This window comes from Martes martes (assembly GCF_963455335.1).
Source record: "Martes martes genome assembly, chromosome: 16".
NCBI classification, from domain to species: Eukaryota; Metazoa; Chordata; class Mammalia; order Carnivora; family Mustelidae; genus Martes; species Martes martes.
In genome coordinates, this window is record NC_137904.1 from 6487141 (window position 1) to 6506971 (window position 19831).

At 36.7% G+C, this 19831-nt stretch overlaps 1 pseudogene across 1 annotated transcript; it reads right to left on the reverse strand.

Annotated features, from left to right (window-relative positions):
• Window positions 1-937: 937 nt before the first annotated feature.
• LOC308357575 (KATNB1-like protein 1) lies at window positions 938-3549 on the reverse strand (annotated as a pseudogene). The gene is made up of 2 exons: window positions 2872-3549; window positions 938-1162 (listed from the first exon to the last, which is right to left on the reverse strand). The product of its transcript is annotated as a KATNB1-like protein 1 (transcript).
• Window positions 3550-19831: the final 16282 nt, after the last annotated feature.

Below are 19831 nucleotides of genomic sequence, written 5' to 3' on the forward strand. Positions count from 1 at the left end.
ATGATACAGAACTGAAAATAGTAGGATTCTATATACAATAAAAAGTGAATATAAATTAGCTAAATCCGTGGACATTTCTAGTTCAGCAGTCATAGAAATACATATTCACCTTTTTCTTTTACATAGTAATAACACATACATACATGACACAATGATTCTGGCAAAAAGAAAAATCAGAGATACTAAAAGTATTCTCAAGTTTTAAAAATGGTACGGAATAGTTTTAACAACATTTTACATGAGCGGAAACCCCTGATTTAATTCCATGATCTTATCATGCCAGAAGCATGGTTGCTTTTAATTTTTTTAAACAGATATTGGTATCATACACATTGGCTTATTAATAATTAAGGCATTTTGTATACACAGTATCTCAGTGTGGACAAATTTTTAGTATTGATTATTTGCTATGACATTTTAAACTTGCAAAGTCTTTTCAAAATAAGAAAATAGCTGCACACGTTTAAGTGTTTTCTTATAAAAACAATCTTCACAAAAGTCACAATGATTGGTTTTTGTGATTCCTAGTAATAAGTCCTGTCTTCTTTCTGACATAGTATAAATTATATTCTTATGCAGGACTGCATTAAGACCCAGTAGTTCTTAAACAATGTTACCAAATAACCATATAAAACCCAAATGCAGCAAAGGCGAGCAATCTTCACAGTGCATTTTCACCTCTTTGAAGTTGAAGCTGCTCCTTTTGGATATTTATCCACTTCAATGTGAAGTAGATTGCTAGGGTTTCATTAGTGGTTTCGTATGTGGCTTTTTAAAGTAAAAAAAAAAAAAAAGGTTTGATCTCTTCCACAGTTCACAGTTCTCAGGTGAGACTTACTTCTTCCTTTCTTTCTTTCTTTCTTTCTTTTTTTTTTTTTTTGAAATCTAGTCTGGGGACTTTTTGAATAATCAAATGCTCTTTAGTAGATGAAGTCTCTCAATGCAACTGTAATAAATAAGCATCTACGTCCTTGACTATATTACCAGTATATCCTGGGACCAAAGTAAGATGGTTTTCTTGTTCCCATAATCGACTTAATTGTTGTTTTAAAATCTGAATATTTCCATCATTTATAATTTCTGTTTTGGATGACAGTTCAGACCACCACCTTTTTATGACTGCTTGAAGCCAGTTTAAACCAACTATTATATATTCTTCAAACTTGCTTTTATTTATTTATTTTTTTATTTTAAATTTTTTATTTATTTTCAGCGTAACAGTATTCATTGTTTTTTCACCACACCCAGTGCTCCATGCAATCTGTGCCCTCCCTAATACCCACCACCTGGTTCCCCCACCCTCCCACCCCGCCCCTTCAAAACCCTCAGGTTGTTTTTCAGAGTCCATTGTCTCTCATGGTTCACCTCCCCTTCCAATTTCCCTCAACTCCCTTCTCCTCTCCATCTACCCTTGTCCTCTATATTATTTGTTATGCTCCACCAATAAGTGAAACCATATGATACTTGACTTTCTCTGTTTGACTTATTTCACTCAACATAATCTCTTCCAGTCCTGTCCATGTTGCTACAAAAGTTGGGTATTCGTCCTTTCTGATGGAGGCATAATACTCCATAGTGTATATGGACCACATCTTCCTTATCCATTCATCCGTTGAAGGGCATCTTGGTTCTTTCCACAGTTTGGCGACCGTGGCCATTGCTGCTATAAACATTGGGGTACAGATGGCCCTTCTTTTCACTACATCTGTATCTTTGGGGTAAATACCCAGCAGTGCAATTGCAGGGTCATAGGGAAGATCTATTTTTAATTTCCTGAGGAATCTCCACACTGTTCTCCAAAGTGGCTGCACCAGTTTGCATTCCCACCAACAGTGTAAGAGGGTTCCCCTTTCTCCACATCCTCTCCAACACACGTTGTTTCCTGTCTTGCTAATTTTGGCCATTCTAACTGGTGTAAGGTGGTATCTCAATGTGGTTTTGATTTGAATCTCCCTGATGGCTAGTGATGATGAACATTTTTTCATGTGTCTGGTAGCCATTTGTATGTCTTCATTGGAGAAGTGTCTGTTCATATCTTCTGCCCATTTTTTGATATGATTATCTGTTTTGTGTGTGTTGAGTTTGAGGAGTTCTTTATAGATCCTGGATATCAACCTTTTATCTGTACTGTCATTTGCAAATATCTTCTCCCATTCCGTGGGTTGCCTCTTTGTTTTGATGACTGTTTCTTTTGCTGTGCAGAAGCTTTTTATCTTGATGAAGTCCCAGAAGTTCATCTTTGCCTTTATTTCCTTCGCCTTTGGAGACATATCTTGAAAGAAGTTGCTATGGCTGATATCAAAGAGGTTACTCCCTATGTTCTCCTCGAGGATTCTGATGGATTCCTGTCTCACGTTGAGGTCTTTTATCCATTTCGAGATGGAAGACCATTCCATGCTCTTGGATGGGAAGAATAAACATCGTTAAAATGTCTATACTGCCCAGAGCAATCTATACTTTTAATGCCATTCCAATCAAAATTCCACCAGTATTTTTCAAAGAGCTGGAGCAAATAATACTAAAATTTGTATGGAATCAGAAGAGACCCCGAATTGCTAAGGAAATGTTGAAAAACAAAAATAAAACTGGTGGCATCACGTTACCTGATTTCAAGCTTTACTACAAAGCTGTGATCACCAAGACAGCATGGTACTGGCATAAAAACAGACACATGGACCAGTGGAACAGAGTAGAGAGCCCAGATATGGACCCTCAACTCTATGGTCAAATAATCTTTGACAAAACAGGAAAAAATATCCAGTGGAAAAAAGACAGTCTCTTCAATAAATGGTGCTGGGAAAACTGGACAGCCATATGTAGAAGAATGAAACTTGACCATTCTCTTACACCGTACACAAAGATAAACTCAAACTTGCTTTTAAGTAAGCACTTTACTAGAGGCAACAAATCTACACAGCAGCCAAGTGAGATGTGTTGTTTTTCTTCCTGTAAACTCTTGGTGAGCACAGGAAGGCAATCCACAACCACTCCAAGGTCTTCTATCCTCACCAAATAAGCTCCAAGTTCACGTATACTTCTCTTTCTCCAGAATGTTAAAGCTACATTCAATCTCAAATTCCTGCTGAACAAAACTGTGCCATTGCTTCATGGTCCTGAGAAACCTCAGAAAAAACCCCACTGTATTTTGATGATGGGCTTTCCGTCTGTGGAGAACCAGATCACCGCAGTTAATCAAGTCCGTCCGAGGATCACGGCGTAATTTTTCAGGCAGGTGACCTGCACGAGCCAGTTCATTTTCTTTATTTGCCATGTCACAGCCCCCACTTCTAGGGGACTGTTGTTTTCTGTAACAAGGATTTGGAAAAGGATGATGCACTTTCTTTCGGCGATAGATCACCCTACGCGGTTTATCTGGGCTTTTCGCAGCTTGTCCAACTGTCCTATTTGTGTCAGCAGCCAACTGTGTTGGAGATTTCTTAACCTCCTTCATGTTAGTAAAATTAGAGATCCTTTTTCTAGATCAGTGGAATGATCCTCAATATTATTACAAAAGCCTCGTTTTTTAACATTGTGGGCTTCAGATGCCATAATCTCTTAAATCCCGGCGCCTCATGGTCGCGCGGCGCCTCAGCCCAGCCCGGGCACGAACCAACTGCGCCCGGTAGCCCAGAAGGTCCCTCGGCTCCCGGGCCGAGCCCCACTCGGAGCCGTTCAAACGCAGCCGCGCGCGCCAACAAATATGTATTTTTAAAACTTCTTCCCATTCAAGTTTTGTAAACTCTCTCGAGTTACATTTTAGCATTTATTTCTTGATCATGTTTTAATCTTTTGGTAACACAAGAGTATTTGAGAGGTGAAGATTTTGAGCTTGGCATTTTAGTACGCAATCAAGGAGACCACTATTTAATATTTATATTTATGTTCCAATAATGGCAAGAAATAACATATCTTCATATTCTTCTGTCAATATTACTTTAATTCCTTATAGCAAAAAGTACCAGAGTCTTTCTTTACATTTTACAAGGTCAAACAATTTTATATCTTTTACTATAAATCTTATTTGATTATTAAAATGGAAATTGTATTTCATTTATAGTCCGTTTACATAGAGATATCCCTTCCTTTCTTTCTCCCTCCTTCCTTCATGCTTTCCACTCTTGCTCTTAACTGCATTCTAAAGCTATATATATGTATAATATATATATAATGTCATATATATGTATATACATATTTTCCCTCAACATTTAGAAACTATATAATATTTAAGGACAATAAAACACAAATAATAACTTACTGTTATAGAATTTATTATCATAGAAAACATATAGAAAATAGTATATGTGTTATAATTTGGTATTATCATAGTTGTGGTAAAATCTAAAATTATAAAATCTGGAATATTAAATTTAAATATTTAAGAGATCCAAAGGTAAAATGGCAGAGTGGCCAACTGGCCAACTGGCCAGGTTTTCCTTGACTGTGTCAGTTTGGGTATTAAATGTGCAAGTACTAGGAAAACTCTCAGTCATGAGTAAGCTAGGATGGTTGGTCACCTAAAAGTAATTCCTATCTAAGAGGGTCAAACCGGCAAACTTCCTATAGACATGAATGTGTGTGTATATATATACACACACACACACATCAGATCTTTCAGAAATGTAAATAAAAACCTAATAGGTTGGAAAAAAGGGGAAAATAACCTCTTATTCTGAAGGAATTTTAAATGGCATAGTACATAGTATATACAGAGAATAGAGTTAAATAACCCTTAAAAAAAAAAGCAAGGAGGGGATTGGTGTAAAATGAGGCAAAAAGAAGTCCACACTTCTAAAAAGGTTCTAAAAAACCTTATATGCCCATTAAAGTGTTTTTATTTTATCTTCCAGTTCTGAGGTCAGCAAACTGCAGCCCCTGGGGTCAAGTCCTGCCAGTACTTGTGAATGTAAATAAGGTTTTATTGAACAAGCACACTCTTCGTTTATGTATTGTCTGCGACTGCTTCCCTACTACTACAACAGAATTGAGTAGTTGTGCTAGAGAGTAATTGGTCAGAAAACCTAAAACGTTTACTATTTGCCACTGACTCTTACTGTAGGTATGGGAAAGCTCACAGAGGTATCCAGGAAGTGGAGGGATGTGAATGATCTTATTCAGTCCTTTTATTTTAGCAAAGATGCTGCTCATACTCCAGGAGGTTATTGACCAAAGGGATATTTAAGCCGCACTTGGATTAGTTAGTTGTCTTTTATCCTTTGACCGAGAGCCATCCTAGCAGTAACTTATCCCATCTAAACCACCATTCCATTTTTAAACTTATTACATAGTCCTTTGAAATGTGCAAAAGTGAGATGGGAGTTGGTGGAGAATGGGAGAAATAAGTCTGTTTGAGATATTAGAAGAAGTCTAACAATGTTTCCTTGTTTAAGCCTACGGGAAAAAGAAGTACTTTAATAACGTAACACAAGTCTATTATTTAGAATCAATAAGAATGAAGGAAGTTAATTTGAAAAAAGGCAATTTGGAGAGGAAAGCATATCAAAAGTTTTTTTTCTAAGTTAACCGCTATGGAAAAAAGGCAGGTGTCTATACAAACCCAGTGCGGGGAAACATTTTATCCCCTAAAGGGAAAACAGCTGAGTTAACCCGTATAAAACAACCCAAAAATAGGGTAAAGAATCTAGTTTCTCTTGATTAACAATAGATTTTTCTTACCTGTTTGGTGCCTGGTTGGTTTGTTTGTTTGCTCGTTTTGTTTTGTTTTGTGATGTTTTGTTCTACCAAGCTGAGGAAGTTCTCCTCTTTTAGTTGGAGGAGAGTTTTTAACCTAATAGGGAGTTGGGTGTTTAAGGTTTTTCCTGCATCTAGTGATATGAACATATGATTTTTTAGGTATATTACATTGCTTGATTTGTAAATGTTAAATCAGCCTTCTATACTTAGAATGAATCTTACCTCATCATATAATACTTTTTATAGATTGTTAGATGAGATTTGCTAATATTTGGTTGAAGGGTTTTGCAAAAAAATTCATGAGATACATTATTCTTATTTATTTATTTATTTATTTATTTATTTGACAGAGATAACAAGTAGGCAGAGAGAGGAAGGGAAGCAGGCTCTCTGCTGAGCAGAGAGCCCGATGCAGGGCTCGATGCCAGGACTCTGAGATCATGACCCGAGCCGGAGGCAGAGGCCCTAACCCACTGAGATAACCCACCCAGGCACCCCGAGATACATTATTCTTTCACTTTCCTTTTCTACCAATGCTCTTGTCTGATTTTGATATTAGTATAATGAACTAATAGAATGATTTAGTAAGTGTTCCCTCAGCCTCTATTTCTAAAAGTGATTATGGAGAAGTCATATGTTTTCCTCAAATGTTTGGTAGAAGTCCCCAGTGGAACTGGAAATGTTTTGGTCCAGGTGCCTTCTCTTTTGGAAAGTTTTTGTTTATGGTTTTAAAATCAATTTAATAGTTATAGGCCTTTTTAGATGATCTATTTATCCACACATGAGTTTTGGTTGTATCTTGAAAGTATTTGCTCATTTTATCTAAGTTATCAAATTTATGGGTGTGGAACTATTTGTACCTTTCTTATTATCTTTTCAGGCCCATGAAATCAGTGGCCTTGACCTCTATTTAATTTCTAATAGGAGTGATGTGCCTCTCATCTTTTTTCCCAGGGCAAGACATGATAGAAATCTATCAGTTATTGCATCTTTTCAAAGAATTAGCTTTTGGATTTGTTGATTTCCCCTATTTTTCTGTTTTTAAGCTGATTGGTCTCTTCTCTAGTGTTATTCTATATTTTTCTTTTGCTTCCTTTCTTCCTTTGGGCTTAACTTTTTTCCCCCCTAGTTTCCTAAGGTAGAAGCAAGGTTATAAATTTTAGAGCACTTTGTTTCTTTTCTGATATAGACATTTAATGCTATAAATTTCCCTCTAAGTACTGTTTTTGCTGAATCCTACACATTTCACTAAATTTCATTTTTTTTCATTTAGTTTAAAGTATCTTTTCAATTTCTTTTGAGACATATTTTTAATTCATATGTCATTTAGGAGTGTGCTATTTATTTTTTGAAATATTTGAGATTTTCCAACTATGTTTTCATTATTGATTTCTAAATTAACTTCATTGTGGTCTAAGAACATACTTTGCATGTTTTCTATTTCCTTTTAAATTTGTTAAAATGTGTTTGATGGTCCCGAATGTGGTCTATCTCAATGAATGTTTCTAGCAAGCTTTTGAAGAATGTGTATTCTACTCTTATTGGATGAAATACTTTATAGATATGAATTCTGTCAAACTGATCATGTCATCTGTATGACATTCTTCATGTCATCTATATCTCTCTTGATTTTTTGCTTGATTAATCTATCAGTTACTGACGAAACATGTTAAGTCTTCAGCTATAGGACTGGATTTGTCTATTTATTTTTAAGATTTTATTTATTTATTTAAGAGAGAGAGAGAGAGAGAACACAAGCTAGGGGAGAGGGAAACAGACACACTGCTGAGCAGGGAGCCCCATGCAGGCCTCGACCTCGGGATCCCGAGATCATGACCTGAGGCAGATGCTGAACCAACCGAGCCACCCAGGCGCCCCTGGATTTGTCTATTTCTTCCATAAGTTTCATCAGGTTTTGTCTCAGTTATCTTTACATTCTTCTGCCAAGTGCATACAGTTTAGCATCATTTTGTCTTCTTTGTTCTTGTTCATTTTCCCTTTTCTGGAGTATTTCTACCTGCAGTAAAAACCCTAGTTTTCTTTCTATTAGTGATTGCATGGTGTATTTTCTCCATCCCTTTACTATAGTGTGTCTCAATCTTGATACTTAAAGTGTGTTTTTCTTTGTAGGTAGCATGGTAGTTGAGCCTTAGGTGGTATTTTTTTATTTATTTGTTTGTTTTTAATCCATGATGATGACAATCTTTATCTTTTCCCTGATGGATTTATATCATTCACATTAAAAGTGTTTATTTGTACAGTTTATATAGTTGAATTAATGTCCATGTCTGTAACTGCTTTCTATCAATAGACATTTGGTCTTTGTTTCTTCTCTTATTGTTCTTCTTTCTCTGCTATTAATGAGCGTTTTATATGACCACACTTTATCTCCTCTCTTAGAAAGCATTTCAATTATACTTTGTGTGTGTGTGTTTACCCTAGAGTTTACAGCACACATTTAAACTAATCTAAGTTCATTTTCAAATAGCAGCACCACTTCCCAAGTACTATGGATACCTGGTAACAGAGTGTTCCAAATTCCACTCTCCTGCCTCTTACAACACTTCACTTATCCCTATGCTATTTTACTAAATACATTTTTACTGTTATTACCTTAAGTAAACAGTTACATTTTAGATCAGTTAAGGATAAAAAAAAAAGATTCTACCTCACCCTGTTTGATTCTTTCTCCATTCCATTCTGTCTCCAAGAAGACAGTGAGGCTATAAAGCAACCGAAAGTGTTTATTTGGGCCTATAGGGACTGCACACCAGCAGACAGTCATCTGAAATCAAAAGTGTGCTCCAAGTTGCAAGCAGAAAGTGCAGGCTTATAAAGGAAAAAGAATCCCACAAGGTTACGTAAGTTTGTATTGTAAGAATTATGATTGCTGCTGGCAGATTTTAAACTGACTATATGTGATTGGTTATTTAGCTAATCGGTGTTTCATTATCTATTTCAGTCCGAAATAGGAAGATGTGTTTTAACAGGTGGTGAAGCTGAAATTGACAAAAATTGGAAGTTCTTGGTGTTTTGTTAATTGAAGCAGGAGACCCACATAAACCCTACTTCCTCAACAACTTTGTGACTGTTTTGAGTGACTCTTAGCAATGCTTACTTTATTTTTTGAAATGTCTCACATTTTCTTTGTGTAGATCCAAATTTCTTTAACATCTTCATGCTTAAAAAATTTCTTTCAGTATTTCTTTACAGAGCAGGTTGCTGGCGGTGGATTCCCTTAGTTAGTGACTCAGTTGGTCAAGCAACGGCCTTTGGCTCAGGTCATGATCCCAGGGTCCTAGGATTGAGCCCCATGTCGGGCTCCTTGCTCAACAGGGAGCTTGCTTCTCCCTCTCCCTCTACCTGCTACTCTGCCAGCTTGTGATCTTTCTCTCTCTCTCCCCATCAAGTAACTAAATAAAATTAAAAAAAAAAAAAGAATTTATTCTCCTTCTTTGAAGGTTGATTTCTGGTGTAGAAATCTAGGTTCATGGAGTTTTCTGGCAATACACTAGTATTCCATCTCACCCTCTTCTTGCATGCATAATTTTATATGAGAAATCCACATAATACTTACCATTGTTCCTCAAGAATTTAGGTTCTTTTTTTCCTAAGAAAGGTCTGCCTGTCTTAGATTTTCTCTAGTTTGAATGTAATATGTCTAGGTATGGGTGTTTGACAGATTGCTTTATTTTGTTTTGTTTTATTCGGGTGGATATTCTCAGAACAATCTAGAGCTATGATTTGGCATATTAATAATGTTGCAAGTTTCAGCCATTATTGCTTCAAATATTTCTTTTTTTTAATTTTGTTCTCTCTTCTCATTTGACATTACGGTTACATGTATAATACACATTTTAATATTGCCCCACAGTGTCTTGGGTGTGTTATTGTTTTTCTTTTTCCATGTTTACACTTCATTTTTGTCAGTTTATTTTGATCTCTCTTGAAGCTCATTGATTCCTTCCTGAGTTGTGCTGAGTCCACTGATGAACCCCTCATTTCTGAGGCGACCTTTCCTATTTCTAGCATTTCTTTTAGATACTGTCTTAAAATATCCATCTCTCTGCTTCCCTCAATGTAACCATTTTTGTAAGACACATATTTCGCCATTCGAGCTCTTCACATATTAACCACTGTTATTTTAAATTTCACGTCTATTAATTCCATCTATGCCATCTTTGAGTCTGGTTCAGATCATTGCTTCTTTCAGAATCTGCTTTTTCTTGCCTTAGACATGCCTTGCAATTTTTTTTGAAAGTTGGACATGATGTATTGGTTAATAAAAACTGAATTGAGGGAAAGAGGATTTCAGTGTAAGGATTTATGTTAAACTGGTTAGGGTTTTGGCTTTTTAAAATATTTACTGTAGAAGAAATGCCAAAGTCTTCAAATTCCTCTAGTATCCTCTTTGTTTTTGTTGTTTTCTGTGGACTTTGGTTTCTCTATGTATCACCCCCTCAGAGTCAGTCTGTGTCTTGTAGTCCCTCTTGTTTGAATTCACTTGAATTTATTATATTGAAGCTGTATTGGTTTGATGATAAGATCTGAGGAAAGGGACCATTCTATAATCTTCTGATTAAATATCAGGTTTTATTTTTTGGGGAGGGGGCATCTTAGCACTGTGAACTTCATAAGTTTTTCTCCAGTTATACAGTTCATTAACCTTAAAATAAAACTGCCTGTTATTTTACCAGCAAAAATGGGTTTATTTGGGCATAACAGAGAACTGCTATCTGGGACAAATAAGCTATGACAAAACCATAGGCAAGTACAGCACACAAAGGAGAAGAACATTATTTTATGGAGAAGAAGGGGGCAGTTGGGAGGGGTTGTTTTGAACAAATTTCCATTGAGAAAAGCAAGAATTCCCCTAGGGTGATGAGGGTTTTTCATTCACTGAGTTGGAGAGGGGGTGGCTGATGTCTTGTAGAAAACGCAATGCATATCTTTCCCTTTGGGACATGTAACTGATGATACTTTCCTGTTGAGATTCTTTGGTTAGGGGTCTCTAACTCTAAATATTGCTATATTTTACATAGAATGGTAAGTCTTCCCTATCAGACTCTCCCTCTAGCTTCCTAAGTCCATGTTAGTGATGGTCCCTTATATTAATTCTTCACAAACTTTTCCCACCTTTTCTCTATCTCTTGGCTGCAGCAATCTTCATGGATTTCCTCGGATCCCTGTCTTCTGTGGTCAGTACACCTCTCCCACGTTAGGTGAGACTAGAAGACTGGAAGGGGCTGGACGGTGAGAATTTCTCTTTCCTCAACTCAGGTATGGTTTCAGAATTACACTCTGGGAATGTGGTTTTTTGGTTTTTTAGTTTTTTTGTTTGTTTTTTTTGGGGGGGGGGTAGGGGGGAGGGTTGTGTTTTCTCCTAGAGATTAGGTCTTTTATCCAAAAGACTCTGGGCATATCTCACAGTAGTTACTCTTCCCCTCTTACTTCCAGAATCAAGAGGACATATTTCTGGGTTGTTCACAGGGAAACTCCGCCCACTGAAGTATGGGAACAGCCTCACATTGTTTCCTTGGTAGTTTCTCATTCCTATGTTCACCTATATTTAGCCTTTAAAAACTTAGGGGGAAAAAATGAGCATTGAATATCCCTACCAGTTAGGATTCAAGCAGCTTCTGCTCCATATAAGCAAATTTTTGAAGCTCTGTATTTTTCAGTGTATGGGTCTTTCTAGTTTGGGGATGGGAGTCTGCCTAGTGACCTTAGTTCTCTGACATATCCAAGAGAATGTATTGATTTTTGTTTTGGCCAGACTTTTCTTGCCATAAGGACCATAGTGAAGATTTCCAAGCTTTTTACATGCCAGAGCGGAAACAAGAAGTCCTATGTATCACCTCTAATTGGTGCTAAAGACATTTTCTAATAAGCTCATTTGCGGGTCATCTGATTCCTTAGACGAATACAACTTTATACTGTAATTTGCATTGTTCATGCCTGGACATCATTTCTCATGCCTATAAGCATATCTCGTTTTTTTCAACCTTCTTATCTGCCAAGGATAAAATATATAACTCAATACTTAAGTGAGGCCTCACATCTTCTGCGAAAAGTTTTCACCCAAAGTTGACTTTAAAAATTATGCTGAAACTGATAGTTCTGCTGTCTTTTCTCTCCTCAAAAATGACATAATATTTAATCGTCCTTGAAGAAATGGATTTTAGTGTGTAAGCCTGATGATTCACAGACCTGTACCCCTGGGGCAAATAATACATTATATGTTAAGAAAAAAAAATAGATTTTAGATTGTTCGTCTTCATAGTTCCAATGGTTACAGTTGTCTCTAGAATGTTGTAGAAAAAAGTAATATGTTTACTAAACTGAACAGAGTACGAAAATGACTGACAGATGATCCAGGCTCAACATATTTCATTCTGAATGAGGAGATAAGTAGTGTATAAAATTTATTTTAATAGATGGCAGCATGTGTATGTTTAATGATAGAAGTATAAATAAAAATATACCCAAGTCTAGAGGAAGGTGTCACTTATAACAAAGAAAATAGAGGTCATTGAGGAATCAGAAATTGACCTATGTTTTGAGATGTATTAGAGATCAGTAGACACTGGAAAAAAGAAAATTTATTTAAGGGGAAAAAATGAAGTAAGGAAAAAGTACTGAGTCATTCAAGGAATAGGCATGTGAGATAAGAATATATTTTTCCCAGTGTATTTTAACCTTAATTCTTTAGACTTAGCACATTCATAGAACAGTGATAAAAAATGATATAATGCAGGAAAATAAAACTGATAAAAATGTTTTAAAATGATACTGTATTCAAAACCCAGTATCTGTAAGAACTTCACCTAGAAGAAGGAATAAAAATAAAACTTTTTTTTGCTTTATGAACTAAGGACTTTTATTTATTACTGAGCAGAAGCTACACATTGGATACCTGTGTTTAAGAGCCTTTTGACAATGTGGGCATAGCAGAGCATTTTTCTGACGGCGTAATCGGCAAAGATGGCTGAGGCTTAAGTTCCTGCTAAGACAGTCTCTGCACTGGCACTCATTCGAGAGCACACATTCTTCATCGTTAGACTTGCTTGTGACAGATTCTTTCCTTGACCAAACTTTATCGAGGCTCCTCTAAACTCTCTTGCAAATGGACCTCAGCCTTGGCTGCAAAAACCGCAGCTCTCAGCCCTGTCCCTTAAATGACTGCCTAAGGAGGCTCAAAATGCCAGGAAAATTTACTGTTTGTTCCAGCCCAAACCTGACTCTGGGGCTCTAACCTCACTTTTCTTAGAAGCATTTACTTAAAGAAATTGCAACTGTAAATCCCTCCTCTGCCCCTGTGAGATGTACCTTCTACGACCCAGGACTCTCTTAACGATCTGGGAGCCATTTCTTCTAAATGCAGACTCCCAAAGTTCTGCGTTGCCTCCAGTCCCTGTGGGAGGGTAAGGGCCTAGCTTCCCTGGGTGTCTTGCTCCAATTTGCAAAATTAACTTCTGTCCTGAAATATGAAAAGTTTGTTTCTCCTCCGGAAAAGCACTAATGAGCAAATCCAGATGGCCTAATCCCATTACCTAACCACCCCTTCCCGCTTTTTGGTAATTTTCCACAACTCTGACTCTATTCCAGCCCCGGCTCGTTCACCGTCCCTACTCCCTCTCTCATTCTCCCTCTGCACCACCCAGTCACCTCTGCACAGAACGCCAAAATTGAGCTCAGTTTTGTGAAGTCTCATTTCCCTACTGAAGTAGTACTGAGCAAAGTCTTTATCCACTGTCCAGCTCTATTTCTCTTTGACCCTGGATCCCAAATAACTAGCTACAAGCCAAAGAAGATAAATACAATATGACACTTATCATGCAGAAGAACAGACACGTTGAGTCAAACCATGGCCATGTGCAATTTCTGAGGCCCTAGGAGTCCAGCAAGTCCTACCAAAAAAGTAGAGCCTCGAGGCACAGAATCTTCCATTGAGAGAGAGAAGGTAGAAGCCACAGCCTCCAAAGCCACAGCTGGAACCAGAGACATACACAGGACACTAAGATTAAATCTGAGGACACTGTAGTAGTTGCCATGATAATTCATCTGTTACGTATTGAAGATTCAATTTGATAGTAAAATGAATGCTCCAGGAAAGAAGATTACAAAGAAACTAGTACATTTTTACATTCGCAGTGAAAGATGAGGCAAACCATAACCCATGAACTTCATTCTCTTTGAAAATAAATCTATGGTTAAAAAAAAATACCATTAGGCCATGTCTTTATTATTTAAGGGTAGTTCCAAACATCCCTGAAGCCGAGTTTTCATCTGAATTTGCCATGTTTAAGAATTAGAGAATCAGTCTTTATATGGAAAAATAAGCTTTATGTTTAAAGTAATGACTATACATATTTCTACATTTAAATGTTACAATCATAATCCCTTGCATCATGCGGCTGCTTCCTGGCACTGGTTGAAAATTTGGGTTTGTCAAATGATAGTTCCTCACTTTGGCTGCTATAAGGTTCAATTTGTGCCAGATATCACGTTTTCTTTCTTTTTAGAATTCAGTGAACTAGCATACAAATTATAAAATTGTCATGCATAATTATATAATTCTGAAGCACAAGACAGAATTTATTTAGAGAAAACAACGAATATTTGACCATTCCTTCATTCACCTATTCTGTGGAACATTTTAACTTCCTGCAAATTGTATTGGCCAACTTCTGTTAGCTTATATTCAAACCCTGTTCCAACACACCCAACTTACTTCCCATTACTAGCTTCCATGAAACGTCTATTCTAATCAGAAAGATCATCCACTTGCTCTAAAATTTGTATCTACATTCTAAGTTTATTCTCACACCTTTCTACTGAGTGTTCTTATATTTCCTACACCTGTGAAATGTATTCTCCTTCGTTTCTTTCAAGGATTTCAGGCCAGAGTCATCTACTGAACTACTCTAATTCTTTCCACACTACTAACTGAATCCTTATTATAGGAAAGCTAATTTGCCAAACTTTCAGACAAGATGATGAGAAAGAAGGAAACAATCATTTCACAGTCCGATAAAGCGATGCATTCATTACAGTCACAAGAGGGATGTGTGTGTGTGTGTGTGTGTGTGTGTGTGTGTGTATTTCTACATGTATATGTGTTGCATGTGCAGGTGCAAAGATAAATATATGGAAGTACAAAATTAGAGGAAGTTAAAATTCCTTGAGAAGCTTTTTGGGGGGTTTTGTTTGTTTGTTTTGAGAAAGCAAAGCTAGAGTAGGCTGAGTTGTCCTGCAAAATCAGTTCTAGGGAAGGTTTAGATTAGGCTGCATCACAATTTGTAAAACTTTAACAGAGAAGAGAGAAGGAGACCCTATTAAATACAGTGGTTTTAACAAATACTTAGGGGAAATACTAAGCAAGGTGTGAATGTAGACAGGACAGAAAACTTCTGCAAAACGATTGAAGATTGAGAAGTATGGTATTTCCAGATTAATGAAGACCTTTACACATTTCCTGTCATTTATGGAAATTCTGTGGCTTCACCCAGAGTACTGCCACAGAAGATCTGACTTTTTAGAAATAATTTTCCAGTATCAGGATGATTTGCATATGAACATTAAGATACTGAAAAATTTGGAAATCAATTGTGTTGGAGTGAATGAAAATAAAAGATCCCATTTTCATGTTTGTGGAAAATGTTTATTAGAGACTAGGCCCCCAAATTACCACAGAATAGTTACAGAAAGAGGTTACATGTCAGTAATGTCACAGGATTGAGAATGTCCAGCCTGACTGATGAAGGTCCCATTCAGGAACATATGTCTCTACCCACTCAAGATATCAGTTTTCATTGCAGTATCTTCTTCATTGTTTTCTCAAAAATTTCACTGCTGATTTTTAAGGAAACAAAATAACTATTCCATTAAAAATTATTAAAAGTGATAACTGGGTAACAAAAAATATTAGAAAAATCCAGAAGACCAGTATGTCCTATAGAAAGTGGGACAAAAGTAACTGCAGCCATAACCACCATAGCCTCCAAGGCCACAGATGGAACCATAACCACAGCTCAGACCACCAGGGCCACCAACACCATAGCCAAGGCCACCATGGTAGTTGCCATAACAGTAGCTCATGGTGCCAGGGCTTGAGGATTTGGTTTGGTGTTGAAGTGAGTTTCTTGAGAATGAGTATCACCACCTGTGCTTGGATTTTTATACTCCTTCATTCTGGATGTGGTAAACCACAATGCATGAGCGTCATTCTTTTCAAAAATCCATTTTTGTTGAAAACAGTACTATTATGCCATACTTTTCCTATTAAGGTAGTCCCAAAGATGCGTGCGTAAATTTTTCTTTTAGTTTAATTTTCATTCCTCCAAACCAGCCTTTGTATTGAATAGTTATTTTCATGTCTTCAAAGCCTCTGTTTTCCTATATTTCCATATCTACATCATAATAATCGGGCTTCTTGGGCACCTGGGTAGCCCAGTCATTAGGCGTCTGCCTTCAGCTAGGGTCATGATCCCAGGTCCCTGGGATCGAGCCCTGCATTGGTGGGAAAACTGCTTCTCTCTCTCCCACTCCCCCTGCTTGTGCTCTCTTTCACTGTATCTTTCTCTATCAAATAAATAAAATCCTTTTTTTTTTAAAAAGTAATAATCAGGCTTCTTCACTTTAGAGAATTTGAAATTTTGATATTTGTCAATGATATGTCCATTTTGCCTCAGATAGGATTCTCTTCAATGATGATTTCTCCTTAATATTTATGATTAAATAAACTAGGGTAAATTTATTGAATAGTCATAGTGATTGTAAAGTCTTATTTTTCAGAAAGGAAATAGGAACAAGTATGTGCTTTTACTTTCTTGTTTGCATGTTTGTATAATAAAGTCAGCACTTTCATACTTGTAAAGATAATATTCGTAATTCAATACTCTTGTCATAAAATAAATCAAGCCTTCTCTCTCAAGTTTTTTCCTGCTGCAACTTATATTAAACCTCTGTTCTACCTAGGTGAGCCTCCTGAATCATTTAAAACTTCAAATGCCTTTCTCACTTGGGTCTTTAACTCAAACATTCTCTCTCATTACAAAGTAACCTCCTCCCCTCTCCTTCTAGCTTCCTTTAACACTTCGAGTTTACAAACGCCTACTAACACACTACTAATCTTCCATATTGACACTGCCTCTTCCAAAATGTGTTTTTCATTTTTTTAAAAGATTTCATTTATTTATTTGATAGGCAGATCACAAGTAGGCAGAGAGGCAGGCAGAGAGAGAGAGGAGGAAGCAGGCTCCCTGCTGAGCAGAGAGACCGATGCAGAGCTCGATCCCAGGACTCCAGGATCATGACCTGAGCCGAAGGCAGAGGCTTTAACCCACTGAGCCACCCAGGCACCTCATGTTTTTCATTTTTTAACTGTTTACTGAGACTAGTTTTAAAACACTTCGAGGTCATGGAACTGATGCCTAATGGGATGATTTGTAAATATGTATTTGTTGATTTTTTTAAATTTGTTTTTTCTTCAAATGCCAATTTAAATTTGTATATGCTTTTTTGAAGAGTTATCTATGCAAAGGCATGCTTCATATTTCAAATTTCACAAGAGAATCACAATTAAAAGTTTCCATGTGTATCTTATTATGAAGAAAAAAAAACTATGCTAAGCTTTTGGGCAGAGAAATGATAGATGATAAATATATAAATAATCACTCCATGTACTTTAAACCCTACAATTTCATTGTATTCACAGAGGAGTTTGTGCGCATATCACTTCATGTTGTATGCATGTGTGTGTATTTGGTGTGTGTTAATGAATATATACACGTGATTTTTTCTTATGAACAACATAAAGGAGTGTATGGAAGAGTTAAAATGATAGTTACACTCATTTCAAGACTGAATCAGAGGAATTAACTATTATAGTGCTGCCGTGTCTTATAAATAATTCTGAGAAGTATAAAATGAGTTGCATTAAGAAGAATATAAGAATTCTTTAAAGTCAGAAGAGAGGAGGAGGTTTCAGCAAAGAAAAACAGTTTTAGCTCATGACCCAAGACAGAGGTAAACAAGGTGTGCCCTCAGTGAGCAAAACACTGTGTGGCTCACACACAGAGTTTAAAGAATAAATGATGGTTGGGAAGCATATTAACATAAGACCAAGGTGGACCATACATTGTATGCTACAGTTTTGTTTAGGGCAATGGCAGCAAAGTACTGATGTTTTAGGAAGACGTATTTTCTTTGCAATGTGGATTGTATGATGAATCCTTGAAAGCAGGAGGACCACTTGAGAAGCTCTTGCAATAACCTCTCATGGAACAAAATAAGAAAAATGGACTGGAAAGGATGACCCTAACATATCTTATTAAAAATCGATAACATGTGTGCAGATATTTAGAGACAAGTATAAACCTTATAAGCCATAGTTATATTATTTTTCCTTATTATTATTATTGTTTTATACCTCTTAAGATTAGCCTTCTTAAATATATATGTATATGTATCAGGCTCTAAGATTCCTCAGTACATTTGTTTAAAGTGCATAAATTTAAATAATTGTGATGAAATTCATTTCTTTGGATTTCTAGTCAGTCATCAGTCAGTTGGAAGGGAAATATCTTTGTAAATATTCAGGAATAAGAACTCATCCAGGCAACTTAACTATAGATTTTTATTTATTTATTATTTATGAGAGAGGGAGAGAGACCACAATCACAAACACACACCTGTGTGTGTGCACTGGTGGGAGGGGAAGAACAGAGGGAGAGAGAATCTCAAGCAGACTCCCTGCTGTGTGCAGGGCCTCATGCTGGGCTCGATCCCAGGATCCCAAGATCATGACCTGAACCTAAACCAAGAGCCAAAGGCTTGACCAGCTGAGCCACCCAGGTGCCCCTGGGCAACTTAATTATAATGATAAAAAGAAAACCTCATAAAAATAAATTATTTGCTGCCAGAACCTACTCTGGAAGGTCATTTTGGTTCTTTTACTCAGAATTTAAGATGTAGTTATCTGCTGGCCAGAGAGTTATTTTGAGGTGTTTCTTGGCAATTATAATTAATATATGAGTAGAGATTACATAAAAGTATAATTAGATAAGATCAACCTTATAATATTCTTTCAATAAGGTATTTTCACTTGGAAATCAAGTGACAATGTAGAGGCAAATACTGTCAGATGAAACTTTCTTTTCTTGTAGTCACATATTTATCTAATTCTCTGTTTCTATCATCAAGGGCAGCAGTTTCATTCAGGCCTCTGACCCTGAAAATGTGGACTCCACTCACATTTCTGTTCCTTATCATCACTCAGATAATCAGTCTGCATGGCATTTTTTGAAATTTATCTCCTTAAACACCTGTGCTTTCTATGCTAAACCCCACTTGTGGACACCATAATTGAGTTGGGACTTTCTTGCCAAGTGCCATGATTCCGGCATTTTATCTGGCTTTCAGTGATTTTTCTTTTAAACTCCTTTTTTTCTAGGCCACTACTGTTTTTAAATTTGTGACAGTATGAAATAAAAATCATTTTACTTACTATTTAAGGATGTCCCTGTGCTGTGTTCACTCTAAATAACCCAAAATCGACCCTAAGTCACCAGTTCCTTCTTTATTCTCTGGATAATATTTTCTTCTTCCCCATGACAGTGCACATGCCTCTCTCTTTGTTGGCTATACCCTTTCTCTAACTTATTATTTTTAAGATTTTATTTACCGAGATAGAGAGATACAGAGAAAGAGCATAAGCAGGGGGAGAGGCAGAGGAGGAAGGAGAAGACTCCCCACTGAGCGGGAAGCCTGATGTGGGTCTCCATCCCAGGAACTAGAGATCATGAATTGAGCTGAAGGTAGATGCTTAATCACCTGAGACACCCAGCACCCCAGCTCCAACTTATTTAAAATAACATTTTAGCAAGGTGCACATGAAGAACAATTCAATTCAGTATATCTCCCCACATTCTTTGCATCCTATAGACCATCTTACAAAATAAAACTCTTAATTGACCTTGAAATCATGGTATGAAAAAATCTTTAAATACTGAAAAGGGGATAGTACAATAGAAACATATTCCATAAATTGTTTGTTCATGTAAAAAAAAATCAAAACGGGGGGCCCGCGTGGCTCAGTTGGTTAACTGTGTGCCTTCAGCTCAGGTCATCATCTCGA